This window comes from Suncus etruscus, chromosome 18 (genome assembly GCF_024139225.1).
Source record: "Suncus etruscus isolate mSunEtr1 chromosome 18, mSunEtr1.pri.cur, whole genome shotgun sequence".
Lineage (NCBI taxonomy): Eukaryota > Metazoa > Chordata > Mammalia > Eulipotyphla > Soricidae > Suncus > Suncus etruscus.
The window spans coordinates 31,578,904-31,594,326 of record NC_064865.1 but is presented as its reverse complement, the minus strand read 5'-3'; the positions used below and the strand labels follow the sequence as shown (position 1 = coordinate 31,594,326).

At 42.2% G+C, this 15,423-nt stretch overlaps 1 protein-coding gene across 1 annotated transcript in view; it reads left to right on the top strand.

Moving 5' to 3' along the window:
* The window catches only part of LRFN2 (leucine rich repeat and fibronectin type III domain containing 2), a 177,156-nt gene that overhangs the window by 146,197 nt on the left and 15,536 nt on the right, over positions 1 to 15,423 (top strand). The window lies entirely within an intron of this gene.

The window sequence follows — 15,423 nt, the reverse complement described above, 5'->3', positions numbered from 1 at the left end:
AGAAATCACTCCTGGTAGGACCACATGGGATGCTGGGAATCAAACCCAGATCCATCCTTGGTCGGCCATGTGCAAGGCAAACGCTCTAATGCTGTGCTACGGCTCCAGCCCCCAGATCTTGCTTTTTCAAATTTACTTTGAATCAATGTTATACACATGGTTATACATGGAAATACAGTTATAAAACTATTCATGATTGAGTTTCAGTCATACAGTGTCCAACACCCATCCCTTTACCAATGCATATTTCCCACCACCAATGTCCCCAGTTTGCTTTTCACCCTCTTCCCTGCCCTCCTCTATGCCTTCCTCAATGATGGATATTTTCTTCTCTCTCTCTCTCTCTCTCTCTCTCTCTCTCTCTCTCTCTCTCTCTCTCTCTCCAGATGAGATTCTTCTTAGTAAACCCACATTTTCTTTAAACTCGAGGGACATGGTCTATACTGACATAAGTGGTTTCTTCTGAACCCCTTTATTTTATTTTATATATTTAAAACCATTAGTTTGAGAAGATATCCCATACACTCTCCAACATCTGAAGAGCTCAGAGTCAACAGAGGTCAAGACTCAAGTACTTTTCTGAGTTTTTTTTCCTAGTTGTTGAGTCTCTGGAGAGAGACACAGGGAGAAAGCACCAGAAGCACGCACTCATTCACAAAGTGGCATTCATGTGGGTGGTCTACCATGGAGACCTATAGAGCCAGGGCATGCCTCTGCCTGGCTTCCCCTTGTCTATCAGGAGAGCAGATTCTCTTCTCCAAATGCAAAGAAAGCAGCATTTGAAATTTAATATAGATACATTTAATATAGATAAATTCACACAGAGATGCAGTCATAGATTTAAAGTCAACCTAAATACACATGAATGTATTCTCATTATAAAACTAACAGTCTTTATAGAAAGATTTGAAAATAGGGAAAATGATAAAGAAGAGAATAAGATTCGTATAACCTCATCACCTAAAGTTAATTAGAGGCATTAAGTTTTTCTCTTTTCTTCCCAGTCAAACCAATTTTTATGATCAATCTAGTGTATGCTTTTGTGTCTCAGTTCCTTCTAGTCAACATTATAGGAGGCTTAGTTCTTATTCTATTAAAACATTTTTTACTTGTTTGCATCGTGATTTATCTAACTAGTCTTCTATTGTTAAACATTAGGTTGTTTTCCATTTTGCTGTATGGGAAACAATACACAATACTAAGGTGAAGAGCATAAGCAAAGGCACTGCATAAACACCTGCACCACAGGGTATAGCCCTCCCACGTGGCTCCCAAGCACCTCTATACCCTAATAATAAGTTTTCATGTTCACTTTGGTAGCGTGTCTCCAGGTATCCCCAAACTGCCCCAAGCATCATTCACTATGGCCTAAATAAACATTTAAAAATTTTTAAATAGAGAAAAAAGAAGGATGAATCTCTTTTACATAATATATTGGTGCAACTTCAATGATTTCCTTTGCATATTTTTAAGAGTTGAATTCTGGCTTAAAGAGTAGAATATAAATTTTATATGGTACATAATATTTATTCTCAGGCCAGTCAAAAGGAACAGTACCATGCCTTGGCCTATTACTGAATATAGCCTGGATTTCATATTTGCCAATTTCATAGGTGAAAATGGAACTTGTTATCATTTACATTTCTTTGATAACTTGTAAGATTGACCTTTTGAGTGTAAGTATACTTTCTTCTCTGAATTTATTATGTCATTTTGACTTTGATCAGAGGTGGAAGGGTGAAATGTTTTCACCTTAGAGGCTTGCACAGGGCCAGAGTAAAGGAAATTCAGTCTGTTTGAGGGAAATTCGTGGGAACTGGGGACAAGGGGCTCAAAAGTAATCTTTTCTGGAGTTCACAAAGAATTTGAGCAGAAAAATATGTGGGCTGAGCTCCTAAGTCCCTCTCGTGGGTATGAGTTCATGTTGCTTGCATTTGAGATTGGGAAACCTTGAAATTCAGAAAATGATTCTGGCTGGGAGAGACTCAAATGACTAAGCATTTGATTTTCATGTGGGAAGTCTTGAGTTTGATTCCTGGCACTATATGGTGCCTCTGAGCACCACTGAGTGTGGCCTCCAAACAAAGAAAACCTAAATATATAAAAATAAATGCAGATGATAATACCTTTTGCCTGTACCCAGGGCTTACTTCTGCTCTCAGCAATCAGTCCTAGCATACTCAGGAGACCATATGAAGTATTGGGGGTCAAATCCTGGTTGGCTTCATACAAGGGCACTTCATACAAGTGCCCTGCCTATGTCCTATTACTCTGGCCCTCATAATTTATTCTTATATCTGGTGAGGTTAGTCAACTCAGTTGTAAGCAGGAGAATGTGAGCCGTATCTTATTTGTCTTTCTTGGAAAAGAAGCAGGAAAGGAAGGTTAGATACAGGGTTCAGTCTTTTAGAAGACACATTTCCAAAACTTTCAAGACAAAGGTCAGCATGAGTCTTAGCCAGATAATGATAACTGCCATGGCTGACTGACACTAGAGCCAGCTTCCTGTCTGCCTGACACTTATCTTTACAGGCAGCATCTTATTTCATTCTTTCAGACATACCTAGAAGTACAAGCAGGTGAGAGGATTCAGCAATTCTACCCAAGGCAAGTGGCCAAAACAAGGTTGGACTGAATTGCTTTGACCCTTAGGGTCAGTGTCTAGAGCCTAGCTCCATGGCCCTACTATCCAAGGTCTAACTGTGAATACAGTTGGAAAAAATAAATCAGAGATTCAAAGAAAGAAAGAAACTGTGAATTTTTAGAAAATGGATTATTTCCATAAGAAAGAACATGCTGGGCTGGAGAGATAGCATAGTGGTAGGGGATTTGCCTTGCATGCTATTGACTTGGGAAGGACCCAGTTCCAGCACCCATATGGTCCCCCAGCCTGCCAGGGGCAATTTCTAAGTGCAGAGCCAGGAGTGACCCCTGAGTGCTGCTAGGTGTGGCCCAACAACCAATCAATCAATTAATCAATCAATAAATAAAGTTTAAAAAAAAGAAAGAACATGCTCAGACTTTACAAGAAAGGGGCTCAAAAAGGGAAGAATGTGAAAATGCATGTGAGAATGAATGAGTAAAGGAATGTGTATCATAAAGGGAGAGAGGAAGAGCGAGAAAGTGAAAGAAAGAGAGGGAGAAATAGAGAGGAAGAGGAGGAGAAGGAGGTAGAGAGTGAGAAGGAGGTAGGGAAGGAAGGAAGAGAGGGAGAAAGAATTCAGGAAGAGCCAAGATGGCTTTGTAGTCCATGGTCAGGGTAAGGAAGAAAAATGACAAGGATCTGCTGGTGGAGAAAGGTTGCAATGAGCATTGACAGGAGCCAGCAGGCAATGCCTTATCATTTACAGCTTGATTTCTTTACCTTCCTTTGCAAGAGGAAGAATTACAGTCCAGATCTTATCTGTTTTCATGGATTACTTACCTGTGCAGGGCACTGTCCTTAGGGCTCAAAGCATACCAGTCATGTCACTGTTTTAAACCCTGGCAGGTAAGCTCTCAGAACATTTCAACTTTTATCTAGAAATTTGCCATGATGTTTCTTAGCAGGGGTAGGATTTTAATCCAGGCCACATCCATGTTGCCGAAAGAGAAACAATAGCATCCGAGAGAGACATGTCCCGTCACTACTGTCATGAAAAATTTCTGGTCCCCACTGCCATGTCATGTCTTGGGATTACAGGAACACACAGATGACCTTTCCAAATGGAGTTAATGATCCCTCCCCATGGCAAGAAAGAGATGGTTTCCAAGACAGCAAAAGAGTAGATATTATGCTTTTTGAAAACTAGGCTCTGGAAGTATGCTAGCTTGGATGGTTCTTCTATAGAAAGAAGTTATCAACTGATAAAAGGTAAAAGGTAAAAGGCCTTAAAAAGAAAACCTTAAAAAGAAATCCTGATTCTTAAACTCAACATGGGGTCACAGGGGCAAATGTTGCCCAATTATGGAGTTGTCTAGTGTGGATCCATTGTTCTTGTCTGCCAGAGGCAATACTTCCTCAGTGACCTCCTTCCCACCATAGAGAGTTTCTATTCCCCAGCCACACACATTTCCACAGGGAAGTGGACCACACTCCAGGGGAACGAGTACCCCTTGGAAAGTGCTTTTGGTATTTTCAGGATGGGGTACATACGTCTTTATACCCAGAGTGCATAAGATACCATGGAACAAACAAAGCTTAGAGCAGAAATCAATGAAGTGGAAACCTAAAAAACAATCTAAAAGATCAACGAATCAGAAGTTGGTTCTTGAAGATACCATTGAACAGGGCACCTGGCAAAATGTTGAACACTGTTTGGTGCATGCTGGTTGAAGTACTCTGTAATGGGTTTGATAACCAGGTGAAGTGAAAGTGTGAGAAATTGCTTGGTGCCCCAACATCTGTCTCCACATCTGTTTGGCCTGATACTGTTTTCTTTTCCACATAAGACCTCCCACAAATGGTGCATTCCTTTCCCTTCTGGACTCAAGGGCCTGAGGCCAGGACAGAATCTGACTTTACTAGAATGTGAAATAGTGTGAAATAGGCTTGAGTTTGGATTGACCTTGAGGGAGTCAGGGTCACAGGAACAAGTTTTGTTAATAGAAGTACAGTGCTTGAATAGTGGGAGTCTTAGGATTCTACAGAAATGATACATACTGGTCAGAGGAGACCTCTAAGATATTTCATCCAGTTGGCACATCTGAATTAAATGTTGTCTTTACAGCCTGCAGTGTAACTAGAGATCAATTGATGAATCCAGGATTCTGGAAGTTATATGGGTAAAAGTCACCTTGGAAGTCGTGGTTCCTTGAATTAATTCAGACTCCTCAAGAAACAAGAGATAAACAACACACACACACACACACACACACACACACACACACACACACACACACACACACACACACACGCAGCCATTGTAAGGAAAAAAATTCTAGGGGCAACAGCTTTGCATCCCTATCTAGTCACTCTCCATCTGTGACTGGCTCTGTGCTCCCTCCCTCTCCAGCCTGTGTTATGACTGTGCATGTGTGCTCAGCTCTGTGCTCTCAGCTCCTCTGAAATATGTCCCACCACAGTGAGAGAGACAACATTTGGTGAACAGAGCAGAATTAAAATGAGCATCAAGGCTGCCCAATGGCAGACTGAGTGAGAGCTGGCATCAAGTTGTAAGTTAGCTCTCTCCAGAGAAGTGTTCAAGTAAAACTTGTCAGACTCAGCACCAAGTACAGTGAGTGGGCAACTCAATTTATGAAAGAATGGAAATTTTTGACTTTGATGAACCTTGTCTTTAGCATTTTAAAAAGCATTTAAAAAATTCATAAGGACCATAGAGCTAGCCTACAGTGGGAAAAGCACATGCCTTTCAGGCAACAGACCTGGATTCCATCAAAGAAGCAACAGAAGTGACCACTGAGTAAAGTCAGGAGTAACACAACTGAGCAGAGCTGGATGTAGTCCCCAAACAAATATTTTAAAAATTAAAATAAAACAAAATTAATTAAAAGTACCATGTCCAAGACAATGTGGGTGCCACTTACTAGAAAACCCAATTTTCTTTCTTTTTTTTTTTTTTTGGTTTATGGGCCACACCCGGCAGTGCTCAGGGGTTACTCCTGGCTATCTGCTCAGAAATAGCTCCTGGCAGGCACCGGGGACCATATGGGACACCGGGATTCGAACCAATCACCTTTGGTCCTGGATTGGCTGCTTGCAAGGCAAATGCCGCTGTGCTATCTCTCCAGGCCCTAGATAACTCAATTTTTTTTTTATTTTTCAGGCCACACCCGTTTGATGCTCAGGGGTTACTCCTGGCTAAGCGCTCAGAAATTGCCCCTGGCTTGGGGGGACCATATGGGACACCGGGGAATCGAACCGCGGTCCTTCCTTGGCTAGCGCTTGCAAGGCAGACACCTTACCTCTAGCGCCACCTCACGGCCCCAGATAACTCAATTTTCTTCAGAGCATCTTGATTATAACATTTTTAATCCCAGAGCCTTTTAATTCATTTTTACTTCATTTTTACTTCAGAGCCTGAGGTCAAGTGACACAGTCCTTGGCAGAAGCTCTGACTGTCCAACCAGATCTGATCAAAGCCATTTGCAGACCACTGACTTAGACCAATGACCCTCCCCTGTTGCCCTGGGAGATGTAAGCAGGGTCCAAAAGTATGAAGTTATACACCACAAGGATGTGGCCCTAAAACATCCCCACAAAAAAGGACATTCCAAACCATGGGTCTTGCTAACTTCCCAGAGTTTTCACCTGTAGGCAGGTACCAGGACAAGCTGGACATATATGATGTGCCTTCTTATGGTGTCTCATTTCCGTACTAGGTAAGAGTGATCTTTCAGAAAGAGTTCAGCCTTAAGTAGTGGGGTGTTAGAAGAGAAGGGACCAACAAAGAGAAGGAAGGCAAAGAGAAGTGGTCAGAGAGAAGAAACCTCCTTTACCCTCAGAAGAAAATCAGGAGTCTGTCCTATCCATGTCATCCCTGGTGTGACATGGAAAGTGAAGTGCCCTGCATGTCATTATCAGCCCAAGTGACATTCAGAAACACTTGTCTCCAAGAATCATCCAGAACATCTGTCACTAGGCGTGATGTGGGAATGAGCCTCAAGAGAACTGGAGTAGCTAGAAACAGTATAGCACACAGAAATGAATTAGTAGGATACAGCCTAGCTTTCAACTTGCTTATTATGCAGCCATGCCTCCATGAAAGGGCTGCCAAGGATGAAGAGAAGAGAGACCCTAAGGATGGGGAAGACACAGACAGTTTGCTCCATCTCTTCCCTATATGTAGCACAATCCCATCACATATATGGCCTATTTCCCTATGATTGTCAAATGCATTCATTCTCTCTACCACCCAAAAAAGGCAAAGGGGCAGGAGTCAGACAATTTCATCACCCTTGTCACCTTTTCTGTGTGTGTGTAACAGATAGTTGAATTTAGTGATTCGCATATGCAATGCCTGTACTTTAACACTAAATCATAATCTGTGATCTCCAGCAAGATCTTCTCAAACAACACTTTAGTAGAGCTATTATGCCCCTTTCCCATGACTGCAGTACCACAGGGCAGAGGATATAGAAAGAAGGACAGGTTACTATAGTGGGAGGGGCCATGCCAAGCCTGATCTGTGAAAGAAGTTTTGTTTTTTAGGTTCTTGGTTTGAGGCCACACCCAGTAGTATTCAGGACTTAATTCTGTTCTTGTGTTTAGGCATTATCCTGGAGGTGCTAAGGGAACCATGTGGAACCAGGGATTGTTGCATGTAAGGCAAGTGCCTTACATTCATTCTTTAACTCAACTACCTTTTCATGTACCCTCACTTCCTGATGAAAAAGCAGACAGATCCCAGAAAGAGAAAGGAGCGGAAGAAAAAAAGAGAGAGAAATTATGGTTGGAAATAGGAAACACTCCTTCTAGCAGTAGCACTTTGGTCAGAGAAAAAAGTCAAGAATCATTTTGCCTTGCATTTTTTACCTTTTCCAATTCTCTCTCACATTGCTTGATTCTGGAAACCTGACCTCTACAAGTGGGGATGGGCCAAATTGTTCATTTTTTTAGATGGTTCAAGTCTCAAAAACTTTGGCTGGATTTCCAATGTTCTACAGAGCAGACTAGAAATACAACTCCCTAGCAGAGTGTCAGTTTCCAGGCTGGTGGAGACATATGTTCCTAATGGATGGCCTAAGGGGAGCCTATTGTAACCCCTTTCTGAACAGGGAGGGATCTCTTAAGGCAGGGGTCTCAAACTCGCGACCCATGTGCCATTTGCGGCCCTCCATACTACATTTTGTGGCCCACGGCCGGCCTTCAAATATCACAGTATTTGTGATTATTCGCTTACCTAATAATGGCAATAAAAATCACATTAGTAAGAAAAAAACATTCGCATACCCCGAGCAGTTACCTTCGGGGTATGCAAATGTTGGGTATGCAAATGTTTAATGCGATTTTTGCGATTTTTTCTTACTAAATCGATTTTTTATTGCGAATATTCAGTAAGTGAATAATCACGAATACTTTGCGCCTAGCACACACCTCATTTCTGCTGCTCCTGTCCGCGTTCCTTGCATTATCGGAGGCCTAAGGGAGAGAAGTTTATTACAGAATTAGATTTTGTCATACCTTCATCATGACTTCATCAAAGCCTACAGTGAAGAGAAAGTTGATGACGAGCACAGATAATTTCAGGAAAAGTGGGAGATGCAGTATTTCTTTGTTGAGCACAGGGGCATCCCCACATGTCTTATTTGCTCAGAGAAAGTTGCAGTGCACAAGGAATACAACTTGAAACGCCATTATTCAACTAAACATGCTGAGGAATGTGCAAAATATCAAGGAAATGAGAGAGCCAAGCGGATTGCCAGTCTTAAAGCTATCTAATGAGGCAACAAGATTTCTTCAAGAAAGCAACCAAAGAGAATGCTACATCATCGAAGCTAGTTACATGGTTAGTGAGATGATTGCTAAGGCAGGGAACCCAGTCACAAAAGGAGAGTTTGTTAAAAAAAAATGCATGTTCCAGGCTGCAAGTATTATCTGTCCAGAAAAGAAAGGTCAGTTTAGCAAAATCAGCCTTTCTGCCAACACTGTGGCAGAGCGCATTTCTGACATGTCAAGTGACATTTATCATCAACTGTGTGAGAAAGCCAAATGTTTTGATGCATACTCAGTTGCTCTTGATGAGAGCACAGATATAACAGACACTGCGCAGCTCACAATTTATGTCTGTGGTGTTGATTGCAATTTTGAATTGACAGAGGAGCTGCTCACAATAATTCCAATGCATGGCCAGACCACCGCTAATGAGATATTTCGGCATCTGTGTGATGCCATTGAGAATGCAGGTTTGCCATGGAAGAGGTTTGTTGGAATAATAACGGATGGAGTGCCATCGATGACAGGGAGGAAAAATGGACTGGTGGCACTTGTTCAAAAAAAAAACTTGAAGAGGAGGGTGTAGAGAAGGCCATTGCTCTTCACTGCATTATCCATCAACAGGCCCTTTGCAGTAAATGCCTGCCGTGTGACAACATGATGTCTGTTGTTGTGAAATGCATCAACCAAATCAGACCCAGGGGCTTCAAGCACAGGAGGGTCTGTGCCTTTTTAGAGGAAATGGAGTCAGAATATGGAGATGTGCTCTATTTCACTGAGGTATGTTGGCTAAGCAAGGGAAATGTCCTGAAAAGATTTTTTGAATTGAGAGAAGTGAAAGCCTTCATGGAGAAGGATGGGAATGCTGTTTCTGAGTTGAGTGATCACAAATGGCTCATGGACTTAGCTTTTCTTGTTGACATCACACATAATCTGAATGTACTAAACAAGACGTTACAGGGCCCAGGGCAGCTTATCAGTGCTGCCTGTGACAATGTGAGAGCATTCTCCACAAAACTTGTGTTATGGAAATCCCAGCTCTCTCAGACAAACCTTTCCTATTTCCCAGCATGCAAGGAACTTGTGGATGCAGGCATACCATTCAGTGGTGAGAAATATATGGATGCTATTTTAAGCTAGAGAAGGAATTTGATTACAGATTTGCAGGCTTCAAAAAGCACAGAGCCACTTTCCAAATTTTGTAGACCCCTTTTCCTTTGATGTACAAGATGCCCCTCCTGTGCTTCAAAAGGAGCTCATTGACCTGCACTGCAACTCTGATCTCAAAGCCAAGTTCAGGGAGATTAGTGGAAAAGCAGACAAGCATGGGCAATTTTTGAGAGAATAGCCCCCCAGTTTCCCTGAGCTTTCCGGAATGTTCAAGTGCACCATGTGCCTTTTTGGGAGCACATACTTGTGTGAAAAGTTATTCTCCACATTGAACTTCAATAAGTCAAAGTACAGGTCTAGACTTAATGATGATCATCTTCAAGCCATACTGAGGGTCTCAACTGCTTCCTCTCTAACGCTAAATGTGGTTCAGATTTGTGAGAAGAAGTGCTGGCAGCAAGGAATAGGCAAAAGATGCCATGTTCAGAAGAACTGTTCATGATCTTCACTCCGTGTTCTATTCATGTTCAGAAGAAATAATTAAAACTGTTAATAATGACTTTTGAAGACTTTTTTTTGTGAAATCCCTTATGCGGCCCTGCCTCACCCCGACTTTGCCTCCTGTGGCCCCCAGGTAAATTGAGTTTGAGACCCCAGTCTTAAGGGGTATGCTGGGACTTTTTCCATTAGGTTTAACTTCCTTCTAGTCCCTAAGGTCTATGTTTGGGTAAAATGATAAGAACTATGGTCCCCCTCAGAAATATCCACCTAGGACCAAGTAGCAGAACATATTTGCAAGTTGAGGGTTTCTGAACTCTGTTCCTCGCTAGTGAGTAATTGTGAAATGACAAAGTTGAATCGGAGGAATGTGAGATCAAGCCACAAATTCAGATTGAACTAAAAAAATCAGTTGAATGTAACTTAAACCCAGAAAACCCATCAGTGTTTAAATGCACATACCCTGGAGTTCATTTTTCTGTGGTATACGACCACCAGAAACCCAATTTTCTCCATTACTCAGTTCTCCTATTCTCAGCACAAAATTTTTGTTAACTACATGGTGTAAAATGGCTGCAGGAGCTCTATTCATAACCTGTCCCTTCAAGGTGGTAGTAAAGAAAACCAAAAACAAGAGAAAAAGGTAGAGTGGGGGATTCCCAGAAGCTACCTGATAATGTCCAGTTGCTTATCATTGGTCACTCGTATCTGTTAGAATGGCTTTAAAATGTGTTCTTTTATTTTATTTTTCTTTATATGCTTTTGTTGTGTTTCTTTTAAAATAATTTTTATTGTGACCAAAGTGAATTATGAATCTTTCACAGTAATATTGAAGATACATAGTGGCAATGAATCAGGGCCATTCCCACCACCAGCATTGTCATCCCTCCACCCTTGTTTCTAGTATGCATCCCATATCTCCCTCATGTGCCTATTGCTTTTTAAAGTTATGCAAGTAAGTATAGAGAAAGTAGAACTATTTTTTTTCTAAGTTTTCTCCAGAACCTTAAATTTGCACCTCTACTCCATCTAGTGGGGGTGGTGGATCTTGTGCTAGCCCCAGGGACAGGTCATTTTGCAACTCTCAGTTTCCATATTCTCATCTGTAACACAGAAACATATTTCATAGATTATGTGACTTAATGAGATCACATTTTTGAAAGAACCTCTTTAATCGTCAGAAATACTACACACATACATGCATATATAAGTTCTGGTTGCTATTAAGAGCCTGACCACTCTTTCTCCCTCTCTGGTCCCTCTTCTTGGCCCTGTTCTCCACGGTCCTCTTATGTATATTATTCTTTAAAATCTTACCTGAGAACTGAAAACCTAAAAAAATTATAAGATAGAATTTTAGGATATTAAGGTATAAGGTATTACCTCTTTCAGAAAACTTCATTATCCATTTGAACTCTTAAAGACCAAAGCAGATTAATCTCTAGTGGTGGAATTTCAAATCCTGCAGGTTTATGTTCAGAGACATTTTTCAGTAGTCGCTCCCAAAAGTATTTCTGAATCATACCACAACCTTTCTTTTCTCTCTCTCTTGCTCTGTACAAGACAATGACACCACTTAGATTCAAAATCCTTCAATGCTTCTATTCAGAGCTGACTAATTCCTTTGCCTGTCAGTCCCTCTTTAATCTCAATAAGATTCTAGCTGGAGATTTTCTCAAACATAGAAATAGTTAGCAGGAGTATGTATCTGCTTGCCTTTTCCAGAAATGTTTCTGACAGGGGAGAATAAGAAAACCTGTCCTTCGCTAATTTTTTTTTTTTGTGGGTGTTTCCAAGCAGAGTTCAGGATTCTGGGAGCTGCTCCTGAAGATATTGTGATACTCTCATTGTGTATTGCCTCTCTCCATTGGGAAAACTAGCCACAGAGGTGAATCATGGGGCTGATGGTTCCAGCAGGGGACTTGCACTTGCTCTGTGGCTAGGGGGTTACTGTTATATAAGTGAAAACTAACTCAGATGTGTGGAAAGAGGAGCAGTATTTGGTACTGGAATATTTCTGTGAACTCTAAACATCTCACCTTCTGGCTTGGTTCCAGTTAGCAAGAGAACTAACTTATGGGGCTTTTCAGATTAGTAGCTAAACAGCTCAAAGGCTAGCATGGAAATTGTTTGGTAAATTAGATTCACCTGAGATCTTGCAGAAACTAAGGGAAATGAACTCAGGATGAGGAAGGGTTGTGGGACCTGTGCTTTGGTGGGTAGGAGGGCTGTGTGACAGCAGGGAGAGGGGTCTCTAACCCATGTCCTGGGGTATAGATGGGGTAAGGGAGGAAAAGCCAATGAAAAGAGCCAAGTGGCAGGAATAGGGATATTATAAAGAGTACCTGATATTAATGATTCATAGCACTAGTAATAATACCCCTGGCAAACACTTCAAATTGGAGGTGCCTAACAGTCATTAATATTTCATTTTACCATGCAGTTTTAGAGCAGGGTCTGAGAATAAACAGTTCTAAAATACTCTCTCCTAAGAAGCTGGTGCTATCAGGCCTCTGACTGTACTTTGAGAATTTCTGGACTAGTAAAATAACAGAGGTGTATTTGGAGAGTTTGGGAGCAGATAGTTTGTGGGTGGCCTTGAATGTCACACATGATAGTTGTATGTGCTGCCTGCCAGGTATAGTTTAAAAGACCTCTGAGTAGTGCCCATTGTTGATGAATTCATCCTGTGAGGGATAATGCCATTTGACAACTGAGGCAGGGTCTGTGAGTAGTGTGTGTTTGTGTGTGTGTGCCCACATGTGACTGCATGTATATGTCATGATGGATAAGGTTGACAGCTCAGAGGTGATGCAGCTGAAGCTTGTCATCAGATTTCTGTTATAATTTGGGATTTTATCCAGTTGGCAGTAGGAACCAGGGACCAGTTAGGGAAGGAGGAATAATGTGATGTAGAAAATATTGGACTTGTAGCTGAATGGTCCTGGCACAAACCACACTTTGACTTCTGGGAATTAGGCTTTTATTTTCATCAATCAACAAATGTGTATTGTAGGTCTTCTCTTGTGTAGACACTGATCAAGACTCCAGAACAAGACAGGCAAACAGGATACATATAGCCTTCAGGAAGCCTATATTCTAATACAGAAGAAAGGCAAAATTCTTTTGTGCTTGTTTTTTTTTTTCAGTTGTTGTTGGTGGTCTGTTGTGGTATTTAATGTTGGTGGTTTGGGGTATTTGTTATTGGTTGTGCTGGTTGCTGATTGTTGGGGTGGCTATCATTAGTGGTGGTAGTTGTAAGGATAAGATAGTGCTGAGATGGAACTTAGGACCTCAAAAAGGCAAGGCCTGTGTCCTATCATTTAAGACACATATCTGGGTTCAGAATGAAATCATTTGAATGATACACTATTCAAAAAAATAAGAAAGGTAAGTGGGATAAGGAGTACAAGATGAGAGGACCTATATTTTACATGGGTAGCCAGGGACATTTTTCTCTAAAGATGGTCTCTGGAAGAAACTTGAATGAAGTGAAAGAAAGAGCCAGGATGGAGAGGGGTTGGGGCACAATTTAGGCAAAGGCTCTGGGATAGGAATGCCTTTGTTTGGCTAGCAGACCAGCTAGAACTGCTCTGGAGTAGTGGGAGTGTAAGGCAAAAGGATGGACAGTGCTGGATTTCATAGAATATCACAGGCCATGGACAATCCTTAGATTTTCTCCTGATGGAAAGGGCATCATTGAGGACCACTAAACTGGCAGAGTATGATTAACAACCTCAATTAAGGCTGCTGTGTAGAGAAGGACGAGTCTGGGAATCATGGAGACTGGGTATGTCTTTATGTCTCAGGGAACTTTGATCTTTCCTGTCCTTCAAGTCCACACCCCTCTGAAGGGAAAAGTTCACTTTCCATCATCTCATCTCAGAATCACTATGAAGATGAAAGTGGACCTGTATGTCAATAGGAAATGCCCCAGGACGGGACAAAGCCACAGCTGTGGTAATTTTTCTGCAGATTCTTGTGCCCACATTTGCCTGGCCCAGGGAGACTGCCAAGGTCCTACCCACAGCATTGAAGAGGCACTCTCCCCACCTTTCTTGCCATCCCATCACCTGTCTCTGATCCTGACACATTCAGCATCCCCATCTTCTTCTCGCATGTCCTCTTACTCTGCTGTGGAGTAATTATTTATGTTCTTGTTTAATGAGCTCATTAGGCATTTGCTGCAGGATTTGGCGTAATAAATCTTTTCCTCTAGTGGCTCTCCAGTGCGTTTTTGCTTCTGCCCGACTGCAGCCACAGAGGTTGCTTGTGTGGGTCTGAGGGTGGTCAGGAGTAGAGATTAGGGAGCCCTGTGGATGTGTGGACCAGTGGGAGGCTGCCAAGGCCCTGGGTGTGGAGACAGGATCTTGGAAGCTGAAATGGCGGCAGCAGCCGTTACCAAACGCCAGAGAGATATTTTTACCAACCGTCAAAATACCACTGTGTGTGAGGCAGTGCCAAGGGCTGCTTCCCCAGGCTGCACTGCTCCTCCCCCCAAGCTCTGATTGTCACTCAAATGGATTGAGGGGAAGAAAGGCTTTGAAAATCCCTGGGTCTGCCAGTCTAGTACTAGTAGTCCTTTCTCATGGGCATCATGGGCATCAGGCTGGGTAAAAGTCCTTGTATTACAGTAAAAATCAGGCAGCTTCCTCCTGGGGAAGAAAGGGTTTAGTCCCACTTGTTCCCATCCTACCTAGAGTGGACTTAGGGGAACAACTCTATACAGAAGAATTCCCCTTCACAGAAGATCAGAGAGCCTGTGATTCTGCCATTGGGGATACATTTCTTTGTATCTATCATGAATAGATGCTCATGAAATATGCTGAAGAGGTTTCCTCAGACTGGCCAGTAGAGGAAATATGTGATGGATGGAGGACATTGTGGGGATTCAGCAGAAGGAGAAAGAGTGGGGGTTGGGAAGGAGTCATCTTCCCTCAAAGTCTCTTCCCTCATGACTTGCTTTGCCTCAGGCTTGAGAGAGCTCAGAGTAAAGGAGAGAGAGAGAGAGAGAAAGAGAAAGAACGAGACAGAGAGAGAGAGAGAGAAAGAAAGAGAAAGAAAGAGACAGAGAGAGAGAGAAAGAGAAAGAGAGAGAGAGAAAGAGACAGAGAGAGAGAGAAAGAGAGAGAGAGAGTCAGGATCTTGGGGCTTATCCAGACAATATTCATGAGCTCTGTCTCATCTTCCCTCAAAGTCTCTTCCCTCATGACTTGCATTGCCTCAGGCTTGAGAGAGCTCAGAGTAAAGGAGAGAGAGAGAGAGAGAAAGAGAAAGAAAGAGACAGAGAGAGAGAGAAAGAGAAAGAAAGAGACAGAGAGAGAGAGAAAGAGAGAGAGAGAAAGAGAGAGAGAAAAAGAGAGAGAGAGAGAAAGAGAGAGAGAGAGAGAGTCAGGATCTTGGGGCTTATCCAGACAATATTCATGAGCTCTGTCTTTCAT